Genomic DNA, 16,596 nt, shown 5'->3' on the forward strand with positions numbered 1-16,596 from the left:
GATGCCTACGGTGATGATTGCTTAAGCCGTACTGGGTTTTTCGATGGTTCACACGGTATGAAATTGGACGGACGGAAGATGACTCTCGTTCACGACGACCTTCGATGTCTACCGACGACGGTCACGTTATGAACGTCAACAAAACTGTGAGTGTAAATCGAAGACTGACTGTCCGAGGGACAGCAGAAGAATGTAACGTATCAGTCGCATCATGTCATGAAATCCTGACACGGCATCTTGGAATGCATCGTGTTGCCCCCGACTTCATACTACGGCTCATGAGTCAAGACCAGAAAGACCTTCGCCTCACAGTCTGTGAAGAGGTTTTGGATCGCGTAGATGAGAACAAGATGTTCCTTAAAGGAATCGTAACTGGTGATGAGACGTGGCTCTACGGTTATGATGTAGAGTCAAGGTTCAGTTCTCATAATGGGCCGGGAAAGGTTCTCCAAGACCACGAAAAGCTCGACAGGACAGGTCAAATGCTAAAGGCATGCTGATACTTTTCTTTGACTTTGACTCGTGCCACAGGGAGAAACTGTTAGTCAATGGTACTATCGGAATTGTTGCGACGCCTGCGAGATGCGAGATAATGTGTGAAGCAAACGTCCTGGAATGTGGCGCGACAGCTCATGGCTCTTGCATCACGTTATCGCACCCACTCATTCACCCCTGTTGGTGCGTGACTATTGCACAAAAAACCAAATCACTGCGCTGCCTCATCCTCCGTACTCTCCAAACCTGGACCCTCGCACATTCTTCTTATTTCCAGAGTTGGAAAACCCGTTGAAAGGACGAAGATGTGCAACGATAGACGAGATGAAAGAAAATTCGCAGACGGTGCTTCGTGCGATCCAGTAATTATTCTTTTTGGAAATATATGTGTTTATATCGATGTTCATAAACCATTTTACAGGGTGTTTCAAAAATGACCGGTATATTTGAAACGGCAATAAAAACTAAACGAGCAGCGATAGAAATACACCGTTTGTTGCAATATGCTTGGGACAACAGCACATTTTCAGGCAGACAAACTTTCGAAATTACAGTAGTTACAATTTTCAACAACAGATGGCGCTGCAAGTGATGTGAAAGATATAGAAGACAACGCAGTCTGTGGGTGAGCCATTCTGTACGTCGTCTTTCTGCTGTAAGCGTGTGCTGTTCACAACGTAGACAACATGGTTTATTCCTTAGAACAGAGGATTTTTCTGGTGTTGGAATTCCACCGCCTAGAACACAGTGTTGTTGCAACAAGACGAAGTTTTCAACGGAGGTTTAATGTAACCAAAGGACCGAAAAGCGATACAATAAAGGGTCTGTTTGAAAAATTTCAACGGACTCGGAACGTGATGGATGAACGTGCTGGAAAGGTAGGGCGACCGCGTACGGAAACCACAGAGGGCAACGCGCAGCTAGTGCAGCAGGTGATCCAACAGCAGCCTCGGGTTTCCGTTCGCCGTGTTGCAGCTGCGGTCCAAATGACGCCAACGTCCACGTATCGTCTCATGCGCCAGAGTTTACACCTCTATCCATACAAAATTCAAACGCGGCAACCCCTCAGCGCCGCTACCATTGCTGCACGAGAGACATTCGCTAACGATATAGTGCACAGGATTGATGACGGTGATATGCATGTGGGCAGCATTTGGTTTACTGACGAAGCTTATTTTTACCTGGACGGCTTCGTCAATAAACAGAACTGGCGCATATGGGGAACCGAAAAGCCCCATGTTGCAGTCCCATCGTCCCTGCATCCTCAAAAAGTACTGGTCTGGGCCGCCATTTCTTCCAAAGGAGTCATTGGCCCATTTTTCAGATCCGAAACGATTACTGCATCACGCTATCTGGACATTCTTCGTGAATTTGTGGCGGTACAAACTGCCTTAGACGACACTGCGAACACCTCGTGGTTTATGCAAGATGGTGCCCGGCCACATCGCACGGCCGACGTCTTTAATTTCCTGAATGAATATTTCGATGATCGTGTGATTGCTTTGGGCTATCCGAAACATACAGGAGGCGGCGTGGATTGGCCTCCCTATTCGCCAGACATGAACCCCTGTGACTTCTTTCTGTGGGGACACTTGAAAGACCAGGTGTACCGCCAGAATCCAGAAACAATTGAACAGCTGAAGCAGTACATCTCATCTGCATGTGAAGCCATTCCGCCAGACACGTTGTCAAAGGTTTCGGGTAATTTCATTCAGAGACTACGCCATATTATTGCTACGCATGGTGGATATGTGGAAAATATCGTACTATAGAGTTTCCCAGACCGCAGCGCCATCTGTTGTTGAAAATTGTAACTACTGTAATTTCGAAAGTTTGTCTGCCTGAAAATGTACTATTGTCCCAAGCATATTGCAACAAAAGGTGTATTTCTATCGCTGCTCGTTTAGTTTTTATTGCCGTTTCAAATATACCGGTCATTTTTGAAACACCCTGTAAATGCCGTAATGATTTCTACGCTTTCCGTTGTTTTGAATTTTATCAATTCATTAAAATGGCAATTAAAATTTTATGCGTTTTAATAATAGATGTTAGTGCTTCATTATAAGCATTTAATTTGAAAACTGATGTAAAATGCTACTTTGGGGAGGTAGTTATAAAAAAATTGACCCTGGCGAGGACGCACCATAGGACCATCTAGGGAATATAGCTCATACAAACGGCTCTAAGACGTCAGTTTATTTATTAAAGAAAAAGTACAGTGTGGTTGTACGTATATAACGCATTTCAGTGATATATACAAGGTGTAGAACTTTGCTGATAGGTGGCGACAACGGTAAGTAGCCTTCGAAAGAAACAGATCGCAGACGTCAGGCAGTTAGCTTATACCTCGGTCAACATAGCCTCATTCAAACGTTAGTCGATTTGTGTCTTCATTATAAAGTTGTTCTTGATTGAAAATGTCAGTTTACAACCCTACCTCTCGTCATTTGCGAGAGGTGTTAGGTGTTACTGTTTTGTTTCGATATGAAGAAAATAGCGGATGAGTCTCATCGAATGCTCTCAGGAATGTATGGTAAGGACGCTGTTAGTGAAAGAACGTGTCGTGAGTGGTTTCAACGCATCAAGAACGGTGATAGAGAAACAATTAAAATCGCTCAAAAGAGGAAAGGCCGCTGGACCTGATGGAATACCAGTTCGATTTTACACGGAGTACGCGAAGAAATTTGCCCCCCCCCCCTTCTTGCAGCGGTGTACCGTAGGTCTCTAGAAGAGTGTAGCGTTCCAAAGAATTGGAAAAGGGCACAGGTCATACCCGTTTTCAAGAAGGGACGTCGAACAGATGTGCAGAACTGTAGACCTATATCTCTAACGTCGATCAGTTGTAGAATTTTGGAACACGTATTATCTTCGAGTATAATGACTTTTCTGGAAACTAGAAACCTACTCTGTGGGAATCAGCATGGGTTTCGAAAAAGACGATCGTGTGAAAGCCAGCTCGCGCTATTCGTCCACGAGTCTCAGAGGGCCATAGACACGGGTTCCTAGGTAGATGCCGTGTTTCTTGGCTTCCGCAAGGCGTTCGATACAGTTCCCCACAGAGCATATGGACTATCAGACCAATTGTGTGATTGGATTGAAGAGTTCCTAGATAACAGAACGGAGCATGTCATTCTCAATGGAGAGAAGTCTTCCGAAGTAAGAGTGATTTCAGGTGTGCCGCAGGGGAGTGTCGTAGGACCGTTGCTATTCACAATATACACTCCTGGAAATTGAAATAAGAACACCGTGAATTCATTGTCCCAGGAAGGGGAAACTTTATTGACACATTCCTGGGGTCAGATACATCACATGATCACACTGACAGAACCACAGGCACATAGACACAGGCAACAGAGCATGCACAATGTCGGCACTAGTACAGTGTATATCCACCTTTCGCAGCAATGCAGGCTGCTATTCTCCCATGGAGACGATCGTAGAGATGCTGGATGTAGTCCTGTGGAACGGCTTGCCATGCCATTTCCACCTGGCGCCTCAGTTGGACCAGCGTTCGTGCTGGACGTGCAGACCGCGTGAGACGACGCTTCATCCAGTCCCAAACATGCTCAATGGGGGATAGATCCGGAGACCTTGCTGGCCAGGGTAGTTGACTTACACCTTCTAGAGCACGTTGGGTGGCACGGGGTACATGCGGACGTGCATTGTCCTGTTGGAACAGCAAGTTCCCTTGCCGGTCTAGGAATGGTAGAATGATGGGTTCGATGACGGTTTGGATGTACCGTGCACTATTCAGTGTCCCCTCGACGATCACCAGTGGTGTACGGCCACTGTAGGAGATCGCTCCCCACACCATGATGCCGGGTGTTGGCCCTGTGTGCCTCGGTCGTATGCAGTCCTGATTGTGGCGCTCACCTGCACGGCGCCAAACACGCATACGACCATCATTGGCACCAAGGCAGAAGCGACTCTCATCGCTGAAGACGACACGTCTCCATTCGTCCCTCCATTCACGCCTGTCGCGACACCACTGGAGGCGGGCTGCACGATGTTGGGGCGTGAGCGGAAGACGGCCTAACGGTGTGCGGGACCGTAGCCCAGCTTCATGGAGACGGTTGCGAATGGTCCTCGCCGATACCCCAGGAGCAACTGTGTCCCTAATTTGCTGGGAAGTGGCGGTGCGGTCCCCTACGGCACTGCGTAGGATCCTACGATCTTGGCGTGCATCCGTGCGTCGCTGCGGTCCGGTCCCAGGTCGACGGGCACGTGCACCTTCCGCCGACCACTGGCGACAACATCGATGTACTGTGGAGACCTCACGCCCCACGTGTTGAGCAATTCGGCGGTACGTCCACCCGGCCTCCCGCATGCCCACTATACGCCCTCGCTCAAAGTCCGTCAACTGCACATACGGTTCACGTCCACGCTGTCGCGGCATGCTACCAGTGTTAAAGACTGCGATGGAGCTCCGTATGCCACAGCAAACTGGCTGACACTGACGGCGGCGGTGCACAAATGCTGCGCAGCTAGCGCCATTCGACGGCCAACACCGCGGTTCCTGGTGTGTCCGCTGTGCCGTGCGTGTGATCATTGCTTGTACAGCCCTCTCGCAGTGTCCGGAGCAAGTATGGTGGGTCTGACACACCGGTGTCAATGTGTTCTTTTTTCCATTTCCAGGAGTGTACATAAATGACCTTGTGGATGACATCGGAAGTTCACTGAGGCTTTTTGTGGATGATGCTGTGGTATATCGAGAGGCTGTAACAACGGAAAATTGTACTGAAATGCAGGAGGATCTGCAGCGAATTGACGCATGGTGCAGGGAATGGCAATTGAATCTCAATGTAGACAAGTGTAATGTGCTGCGAATACATAGAAAGAAAGCTCCCATATCATTTAGCTACAGTATAGCAGGTCAGCAACTGGAAGCAATTAATTCCATAAATTATATGGGAGCAGGCATTAGGAGTGATTTAAAATGGAATGATCATATAAAGTTGATCGTCGGTAAAGCAGATGTCAGACTGAGATTCACTGGAAGAATCCTGAGGAAATGCAATCCGAAAACAAAGGAATTAGGTTACAGTATGCTTGTTCGCCCTCTGCTTGAATACTACTCAGCAGTGTGGGATCCGTACCAGATAGGGTTGATAGAAGAGATATAGAAGATTCAACGGAGAGCAGCGCGATTCGTTACAGGATCATTTAGTAATCGTGAAAGCGTTATGGAGATGGTAGATAAACTCCAGTGGAAGACTCTGCAGGAGAGACGCTCAGTAGCTCGGTACGGGCCTTTGTTGAAGTTTCGAGAACATACCTTCACCGAGGAGTCAAGCAGTATATTAAGATAAAATCAGATAGATTAGAGCCCACACAGAGGCATACCGACAATTCTTCTTTCCACGAACAATACGAGTCTGGAATAGAAGGGAGAACCGATAGAGGTACTCAAGGTAACCTCCGCCACACACCATCAGATGGCTTGCGGAGTATGGATGTAGATGTAGATGTAGATTTATTATTTGTACAAGGTGTACAACTTTGCTTCCACTGGTTTTTCCCCAACATTTGAGGCTTTAATGAAAAAATGGTTCAAATGGCTCTTCCATGTCTCCAGACTGTGCTTTTGTTTGAGAAGAGAGAGGTTTGTCCACTTTTACCACGCTCCGACCAACCTCCACGAGTTCCGGGGAGCTCTAGAGCGGTCATGCATCAGCGATCCCCTGTTAAAGTGAGGAAGAATTACAGTATCCGTTGAATTATATGGTCTACAAGGACGCATATATTAAAGAGCAACGGAAATGAGATTAGCGACAAATGTAACATCAAAATTAGCAATCATGTTGTAGACGAAGTAAAGGGATCCTGCCATCTTGGAAGCGTAATAATGGACATAGCTAAATAATGGACGAAGAAATGAGGATATCAGAAACAAATTAGGACAGTCAAAGAGAGCAGTCCTCGCCAAGAGAAATCTACTGGTATGAAACATAGACCTTAATTTAAGAACGAGATTTTGAATTTTCATGGTTCAATCACTTATTTCTGCCTTGAATATTCGGAGTCATAAACTTTTGGAACACGACAGTTACATCAAAACTTTGTATTTCACTTAACACTTATTACTGATGCCAAACGTGTAATACGCACATATTATGCTTTTCTCCTTATAATTTATATTTATCGCTCTGGCTTCTGTTCTGAATTCCAACAGTCATCTCTTTCTGCTCGACACCTTATCCAGATCTCAGCAGAATTTCCGATGACAAATAATTGGTACACATTTGTGCTTTTCTTATTCTCATTTACTCAGCACTCTGGCTACAGTCCTAACTTGAAACACTTACATTATTCCACCCGGCGCTTTAGCCTCAACTACACTCGTCACGCTAGCCTCCGGCCGACTCTCAACAGAAACCGAAAGGCACCAAAGAAGCAAACAGCTTGCTACCGTAATTTTACAAGGCGAACGTCAGCGTAAACACCATTCACAGATTAGATCTTAGCCCTATTCCGAATGGCCGCCTGCACCCTATAGGGCAGTACGAGAAGCGATCTCTGGCTGTGGGACACGTGATCAGCATGTTAGCAATCCCCCCAGCCGTTACTGCCAGCAGATGAAGCCTTGTGATGTCACTCACTGGTGCTTTACTTGAGCAGCTTCTCATATGGCCTTACCGGGTCGAGAGGACCCCGTTCCACACCTCCTTACCTCAGAAAAATGTGACGTGGTATCGGAATCGAACCCTGGTCCCGCCAAACCGAATGCAGCGACGCCGACGATACTTTCATTCTTCTTTCTTTCAATTTATATCTTCGTCGCTTATTCGTCAGTGATTTTCTGCCGCTGTCGCATGAATCGCATGAAATTTTTCAAATTTCATCAATGAGAACGCCACTCAGTTTTTTTTTATTTTAATTACAGACGGTGGCCCGTTCCCTACCGAACACGCTGAATTACCTTAGGGGATCTACAGGGCGACCGCATAGAAGAAAAAAGAATCCAAGCGTTTGAGATGTTAACAAACTTTGATTCTATGAGGAACTGTTCTGTACAGCGACCGTAGACAACAAGGAAGGAGAGGCACACTGCAATCTGTCGCAATCCTGTGTTCTTTTATCTAGGCTTCCGCTACAAATAGCCATCTTCAGTGCTAAAACACACAGGAAAATTACAGAATCAGAATTAACTTTACATAGAACAATAAGTAAAATGTTATCCAGTAGCAGCTGTCTAGATATCCGGTTTGAGGCCTTGCTAATGGATAACAAGGTGTTTTACTTGTTGTTCTATGTAAGGTTAATTCTGATTATGTGCTTTTCCTTGTACCTTAGCCAGTCGCGGTGGCCGAGCAATTCTAGGTGCTTCAATCCGGAAATGCGCGACTGCTACGATCGCAGATTCGAACCCTGCCCCTGCCTCGGGCATGGATGTGTGTGATGTCTTTAGGTTAGGTTTAAGTAGTTCTAAGTTCTAGGGGACTGATGACCTCCGATGTTAAGTCTCATAGTGCTCCCCCATTTGAACCATTTGAACCTTGTACCTTAGCGCTGAAGATGGCTATTTACAGCCGAAATCTAGATGTGCAAAAGTAATAAAAATTAAGGGGATTTCGAATGTTTGCAGTGTGCCTCTCCTTCCTATTATGTGGTTCTAGAATGATGATGAAAATTATGTACATTAACAAGTTAGGAAACAAGGAGAATCGCCGCAGAATTGATAAGCAAGGAAACAAACTCTGACAGAAAAAAGCGACGCACCACGAAGGAATTATCCGAATGAGACGAAGTTGGCAGATGTGATGTTCATGTACAATTGATTACAGTTTCAGTAAATTAGATGATTTATTCAGGAGAAAGAGCTTCACAAATTGAGCCAGTCAATAGCACGTTGGTCCGCCACTGGTCCTAATGCAGGCAGTTATTCGGCTTCGAATTGGTTAACAGAATTGTTGGATGTCCTCCTGTGGGATGTCGTGCCATATTCTGTCCAGGTGGCGCGTTAGATCGTCGGAAACTCGAGCTGGTTGGGGACCACTGTCCATAATGCTCCGGACGTTCTCAGTTGCAGAGAGATCTGGCGGCCTTGTTGACCAAGGTAGGGTTTGGCAAGCACGAAAAAAAAAAAAAAAAAAAAAACAGCAGAAACTCTCGCCGTGTGCGGGCGGGCGTTATCTTGCTGAACTGTAAGCCCAGGAGGGCTTGCCGTGAAGGGCAACAAAACTGCGAGTAGAATATTGTCGACGTACCTCCGTGCTGCAAGGATGCAGCAGATGACAACCAAAAAGGTAACTGCTAAGAAAAGAAATGGCACCCCAGACCATCATTTCTGGTTGTCGGCCAGTACGACGGGTGAAAGTCAGGTTGGTATCAATGGTCCTCGGGACTCACTTCGAAGCGGGACTACATCTACATCTACGTGATCACTCTGCTATTCACAATAAAGTGCCTGGCAGAGGGTTCAATGAACCACCTCCAAGCTGTCTCTCTACCGTTCCACTCTCGAACGGCACGTGGGAAAAACGAGCACTTAAATTTTTCTGTGCGAGCCCTGATTTCTCTTACTTTATGGTGATGATCATTTCTCCCTATGTAGGTGGGTGGCAACAGAATGTTTTCGCAATCGGAGGCGAAAACTGGTGATTGAAATTTCATGAGAAGATCCTGTCGCAACGAAAAACGCCTTTGTTTTAATGATTGCCTCTCCAATTCAAGTATCAAGTCTGTGACACTATCTCCCCTATTTCGCGATAATAAAAACGAGCTGCCCTTCTTTGTACTTTTTCGATGTCATCCGTCAGTCTCACCTGATGCGGATCACACACCGCACAGCAGTACTCCAGAAAAAGGCGGACAAACGTGGTGTAAGCAGTCTCTTTAATAGACCTGTTGCACCTTCTAAGTGCTCTGCCAACGAATCGCAGTCTTTGGTTTGCTCTACCCACAATATTATCTACGTGATCGTTCCAATTTAGGTTGTTTGTAATTGTAATCCCTAAGTAATTAGTTGAATTTACAGCCTTCAGATTTGTGTGACTTATCGCGTAATCGAAATTTAGCTGATTTCTTTTAGTACTCATGTGAATAACTTCACAATTTTCCTTATTCATGGTCAATTGCCACTTTTCGCACCATACAGATATCTTATCTAAATCATTTTGCAAGTCGTTTTCATCATCTGATGACTTTACAAGACGGTAAATGACAGCATCATCTGGAAACAATCTAAGACGGCTACTCAGATTGTCTCCTATGTCGTTAATATAGATCAGGAACAATAGAGGGCCTATAACACTTCCTTTGGGAACGGCCGATATTACTTCTGTTTTACTCGATGACTTTCCATCTATTACTACTACCTTTCTGACAGAAAATGACGAATCCAGTCGCACAACTGAGGCGATCTTCCGTAGACATGCAGTCTGGTTAGAAGACGCTTGTGAGGAACGGTGTCGAAAGCCGTCTGGAAATCTAAAAATATGGAATCAATTTGACATCCCCTGTCGATAGCACTTATTACTTCATGAGTATAAAGAGTTAGTTGTGTTTCACAAGAACGATATTTTCTAAAACCGTGCTATGTGTCAATAAATCGTTTTCTTCGAAGTACTTCATAACGTTCGAATACAGTATATGTTCCAAAACCCTACTGCAAATCGACGTTAGTGATATAGGCCTGTAATTCAGCGAATTACGCCTACTTCCCTTTTAGGGTATTGGTGTGACTTGAGCAGTTTTCCAGTCTTTAGGTACGAATCATTCTGTGAGCGAGTGATTGTACATAATCGCTAAATATAGAGCTATTTTTATCAGCATACTCTGAGAGGAACCTGACAGGCATACAATCTGGACCACAGGTCTTGCCTTTATTAAGCGATTTAAGCTGCTTCGTTACTCCGAGGATATCTACTTCTATGTTTCTCATCTTGGTAGTTATTCTTGATTGGAATTCAAGAATATTTACTTCGTCTTCTTTGGTGAAGGAGTTTCGGAAAACCGTGTTTAATAACTCTGCTTTAGTGGCACTGTCATCAGTCACTTCACCGTTGTTATCGCGCAGTGAAGGTATTGATTGCGTCTTGCCACTGGCGTGCTTTATGTATGACCAGAATCTCTCTGGGTTTTCTACCATATTTAGACACAGAATTTCGTTGTGGAAATTATTAAAAGCATCTCGCATTGAAGTACGCGCCATATTTCTAACTTCTGTAAAACTTTGCCAATCTTGGGAATTCTACTCCATTCAATAAGATTACAGGCCGAAGACGTATACTGATGACTCCCCGGACATCAGTGGGATACCAGCCTGACTGTAGGCCGCATTACGGCCCAACAATTAGAAGTCATGTTCTGGAGTGCCATTTCTTTCCGTAGCACGACAGCTTGTACGCCTGGTTTTGTTACACTTCATGTCATGCCATCCTGGGCTTACATTTCAGCAAGATAATGCCCGCCCCGCACACAGCGAGAGTTTCTACTGCGTGTCTTCATGGTTGATAAACCCAACCTCCGTCAACAGGGTCGCTGTATCTCTCCCCAACTGAGAGCGTTTGGATCATTATGGGCGGGGCCCTCCAGGCAGCCCAAGTTTTTCACGATCCTAATTGGACAGAATTTTGCACTATATTCCACATAACGACATCCAAGAACTCTCTCAATCATCCAAGCCGAATAACTGCTTGCATAAGGGCCAGAGACGGACCAACGTGTTAGTGACTTGCTCAATTTGCGAAGGTCTTTCTCTTGAATAAATCATCCAATTTTTCTGAAATTGTAATCACTTGTTTATCTGTACATGTACAACACATCTACCAATTTCCGTCCCATTCTCATAATACCTTCGTGATGCATCGTTTATTTATTTATTTATTTTTGTCTTTGAGTGTATTTGGAAAGTAATAACTGTAAGAAGTTTGTAAGTAGGCTGTTTAGGTTTTTATGTTGGTAACGCCACGTAGCGCTCTGTATGGAAATCACTAACTGTGCTGTGTGCAGTTTGTGGCTGGTTGGCATTGTTGGAATATTCGCTATTGTAGTGTTGGGCAGCTGGATGTGAATAGCGCGTAGCGTTGGGCAGTCGGAGGTGAGCCGCCAGCTGTGGTGGATGTGGAGAGAGAGATGCCAGAGTTTTGAGAGGTTACTATAAGCGGACAATCTGAACGTGTGTCCGCCAGAAAAAGTAATTTGTAAAGATGGAGGTCATGAATTGATGACTTTTGAACATTATTAAGGTAAATAATTGCTTGTTCTCTATCAAAATCTTCAGCAGTTAGAATCTTTTATTTAGCTGGCAGTATTGGCGCTCGCTGTATTGCAGTAGTTCGAGTAACGAAGATTTTTGTAAGTGATTCATGAAAGATAGGTTATTGTTAGCCAGGGCCATTCTTTTGTAGGGATTATTGAAAGTCAGATTGCGTTGAGCTAAAAATATTATGTGACAGTTTAGTGATGATCAGAACAAGAGAGAAATGTCTGAGTACGTTGAGTTTTACTCAGCTGTCTCTGTATCAAATAACGTAAGAGTTTTTACAGCACTGTCATTTTTTAATTTTTCTAGGGGGACGTTTCATAAGTTACAGGATGGTTGGTCTCTTAATATGTCAAAGAATAAATTCCATGGAGCTGTAAGAGTGCCAAAACGGAAAGGGAAAGCAAGGATTAGAATTCATCCACCAAATAATTGAGGACGTCTTGTGAAGGTGCTACTTCAAAAATGGTTCAAATGGCTCTGAGGACTCTGGGACTTAACATTTGAGGTCATCAGTCCCCTAGAACTTGGAACTACCTAAACCTAACTAACCTAAGGACATCACACACATCCATGCCCGAGGCAGGATTCGAACCTGCGACCGTAGAGGTCGCGCGGTTCCCGACTGAAGCGCCTAGAACAGTTCGGTCACACCGGCCGGCGAAGGTGCTACTATGAGAAGTTTGGCACAAGAGTGGAAGTCGTAGAGGATCGAAAAACGCGTCAGCATGCCTTCCGTAACTCCACCCCGCCGAATTCGGTGGCCTGCAGAAACCTCGTCACAGCACTCTTTCGGGGGCTACGCCTTTGTCATAAACGTACGGAGTCCGGTACCGCGTCACCGAAGTTGCACTCAAGGTGCTTAGCCTACCGAAATAGAGATAAGTAGTGAAGCAGTGCCGGCAGGAATTTTATTGCAGGAATTAGTAAAAGACAGCGGCGATTAGCGGCGTGGATAAGAGAGAGGTAATCTGGAGGTCGGTAATCCAGCTTAGTGGACGTGCGACCGCGACACTGACACCGCCTCCAGTGGACGTCCGCACCCACATCTGACCAGTCGGCGAGGGCGACTACAGTTTCCGGTGAGTGCTACCACCCTCGGCCAGGGAGAGTATGTTCCCTTTTTGGAGCATGTCTGTTAAACTTACGATCAACAGCTGTGCCGTCTAACCAACAGAATCTCTTGTCTGTTGATTTCGTGCCTTTTAAAAATATGGAACGTGTGTAATGACTGGCTTCGTGTCTCGTCTGGCAACAGGCAGACTAGGAAACCAAATCTTACGACCATCAGGTGGTGCGAAGATTTCCTCGTGATACCAAACGCTACTTTTGCTTCTGTCGGCAATTGGTGATTGCTAAAAAGCCCATATCAAGCTGTTACGATTCAAGTTAGGTTGAAGTGTTCTTCCCTGTCGCTGACTAGGAGCGAAAGCCATTCCACTACCAACAAGACTGTGCAAATTTTTTACTTGCTTTTACTCCATGGCCCCTAGTTTCCCACCTATTTAGCCAACTTTGCTGTTATTTAAAGTGTTTGCATAATGTATAATTATTTGATATGTTTACAGTGATTTTTACAAACATATAAACATATCAAATAATGTGTAGAATTTATAATAGTCTTCGGCCACAAAATTATTGTTTTATTGTATGACCTGTTTCGATCTATATGATCGTGGTTAGGTAGTTCTGTCTTGGCAAACTAGACTCTATATTACTAAAGTGTTAAAACTGTCACCACGTCACTCGGTCTAACAGTCTCCAGTGGCAATAAAAGTTCAATTTTCAGTACTTCGCAATTATAATTACCGACTGAATTTAAAAATCTAAAATTCTGTGATTATCTACTAATTAGGAGGTAGAATTTTACGTTAAACGGTTTACACAATAAGACAGGTATTACAGTGAGGAACGGCGTGTTTGTCTTAAGACAGCGTAACTAACGGTGCGCAAATACTGTAAGTAGGCTGTTTTTTTTATGTTGGTAACGCCACGTAGCGCTCTGTATGAAAATGACTGACTGCGCTGTGTGCAGTCTGTTGTTGGTTGGACTTTTCGCTGGTGTAGTGTTGGACAGTTGGAGGTGAGTCGCCAGCAGTGGTGGATGTGGACTGAGAGAGAGACGCCAGAGTTTTGAGACGTTGCTATAAGCGGACGGTCTGGACATGTGTCCGACAGAAAAAGGAAATTTGTAAAGATGGATGTCATGAATTGATATATATATATATATATATATATATATATATATATATATATATATATATTTATATATATATAGACTTTTGAACGCTATTAAGGCAAATACATTGTTTCATCTCTATCAAAATCTTTCATTTGCTAACTATGCCCATCAGTAGTTAGTGCCTTCAGTAGTTAGAATCTTTTATTTAGCTGGCAGTACCGGCGCTCGCTGTATTGCAGTAGTTCGAGTAACGAAGATTTTTGTGAGGTAAGTGATTCATGAAAGGTATAGGTAACTGTTAGTCAGGGCCATTCTTTTGCAGGGATTATTGAAAGTCAGATTGCGTTGCGCTAAAAAACATTGTGTGTCAGTTTAGTGAACAGAATAAGTAAAGAGAGAACTGTCTGAGAACGTTCAGTTCTACTGAGCTGTCTTTGAATCAAATAAAGTAGAAGTTTACCAGCACAGTTATTCTTAATTTTTCTAAGGGGACGTTTCAATACCCAGACTTCAGAAATCCAGTATTTGAGAATGGGAACATTTTCCGACTTCCAAAAAACTTTACACGTGGTTTCAAACCTTTTAGAAACTTGTTCTCGCTGACACTCCAACTAACTAATGAAAAGAAAAAACTTTATCCCTCGCTACAGTTTCGTTGATCATGAAGTAAAACTTCAACATCAGGCACGACGTTTTAAGTTATTTCTTCTTTCGCCTACTGCTAATCGCAACACATTTTGCGGACAGTATCCACACATATAACTGAATGTACCTGCAAAATCATTGTTCGACACACAGTTCAGGAGATATATCACAAACGTTGAGAAGGGCGAAAAAGTAGCTTTTGCATTCTTCGTTAGCCAATAGGTGAATAATTAGAAAGATGTTAAACCAACGTTATTAGGGTGTGCTTCATTCAAAAAGACTTTACGTGCTTAACACCAAATAGTTAACACATTAACTCATTTTTAAAGTAATCAGACATCTGAAACTGGTTTATATAAGGGACGATCAAAAAGTTTCCATTCGAAATGCACACTAACCCCTTAGTTACAAGTTGGTGTTTATATACCCCCATCGGTGTCTCCGTCGGTTCAATATGTGCTTAAACAACGCATCAAACGGAAATTTTTACTTATAAATGCTATTCTTTAAGTAATTAAATGGTTCAAATGGCTCTGAGCACTATGAGACTTAACTGCTGCGGTATCAGTCCGCTAGAACTTAGAACTACTTAAACCTAACTAACCTATGGACATGACACACATCCATGCCCGAGGCAGGATTCGAACCTGCGACCGTAGCAAGCTCATCATATCAAATAATTATGCAGTTTGTAAGGATATTAAATAACAATGTAGTTCGCTAAAAAGTTGGGGGAGTAGACGTCATTAATAACAAAATCGCTATATTTCATTCCGAGGTGGTACAGGCGCATGCCTTCCTCATGTAGTCAGTTATAAGAAGGACTACAATCTAAAATGAAACATAACAACTTGACATTGTGGTTGTTGTTGTGGTCCTCAGTCCTGAGACTGGTTTGATGCAGCTCTCCATGCTACTCTATGCTGTGCAAGCTTCTTCATCTCCCAGTACCTACTGCAACCTACATCCTTCTGAATCTGCTTAGTGTACTCATCTCTTGGTCTCCCTCTACGATTTTTACCCTCCACGCTGCCCTCCAATACTAAATTGGTGATCCCTTGATGCCTCAGAACATGTCCTACCAACCGATCCCTTCTTCTGGTCAAGATGTGCCACAAACTTCTCTTCTCCCCAATCCTATTCAATACTTCCTCATTAGTTATGTGATCTACCCATCTAATCTTCAGCATTCTTCTGTAGCACCACATTTCGAAAGCTTCTATTCTCTTCTTGTCCAAACTATTTATCGACCATGTTTCACTTCCATACATGGCTACGCTCAATTCAAATACTTTCAGAAATGACTTCCTGACACTTAAATCTATACTCGATGTTAACAAATTTCTCTTCTTCAGAAACGTTTTCCTTGCCATTGCCAGTCTACATTTTATATCCTCTCTACTTCGACCATCATCAGTTATTTTGCTCCCCAAATAGAAAAACTCCTTTACTACTTTAAGTGTCTCATTTCCTAATCTAATTCCCTCAGCATCACCCGACTTAATTCGACTACATTCCATTACCCTCGTTTTGCTTTTGTTGATGTTCATCTTATATCCTCCTTTCAAGACACTGTCCATTCCATTCAACTGCTCTTCCAAGTCCTTTGCTGTCTCTGACAGAATTACAATGTCATCGGCAAACCTCAAAATTTTTATTTCTTCTCCATGGATTTTAATACCTACTCCGAATTTTTCTTTTGTTTCCTTCACTGCTTGCTCAATATACAGATTGAATAACATCGAAGAGAGGCTACAGCCCTGTCTTACTCCCTTCCCAACCACTGCTTCCCTTTCATGTCCCTCGAGTCTTATACCTTCCATCTGGTTTGTGTACAAATTGTAAATAGCCTTTCGCTCCCTGTATTTTACCCCTGCCACCTTTAGAATTTGAAAGAGAGTATTCCATCAACATTGTCAAAAGCTTTCTCTAAGTCTTCTAAGATAAGTCGTAAGGTCAGTATTGCCTCACGTGTTCCAGTATTTTTACGGAATCCAAACTGATCTTCCCTGAGGTCGGCTTCTACTAGTTTTTCCATTCGTCTGTAAAGAATTCGTGTTACTATTTT

Source organism: Schistocerca americana, chromosome 3 (genome assembly GCF_021461395.2).
Source record: "Schistocerca americana isolate TAMUIC-IGC-003095 chromosome 3, iqSchAmer2.1, whole genome shotgun sequence".
Taxonomy (NCBI): domain Eukaryota; kingdom Metazoa; phylum Arthropoda; class Insecta; order Orthoptera; family Acrididae; genus Schistocerca; species Schistocerca americana.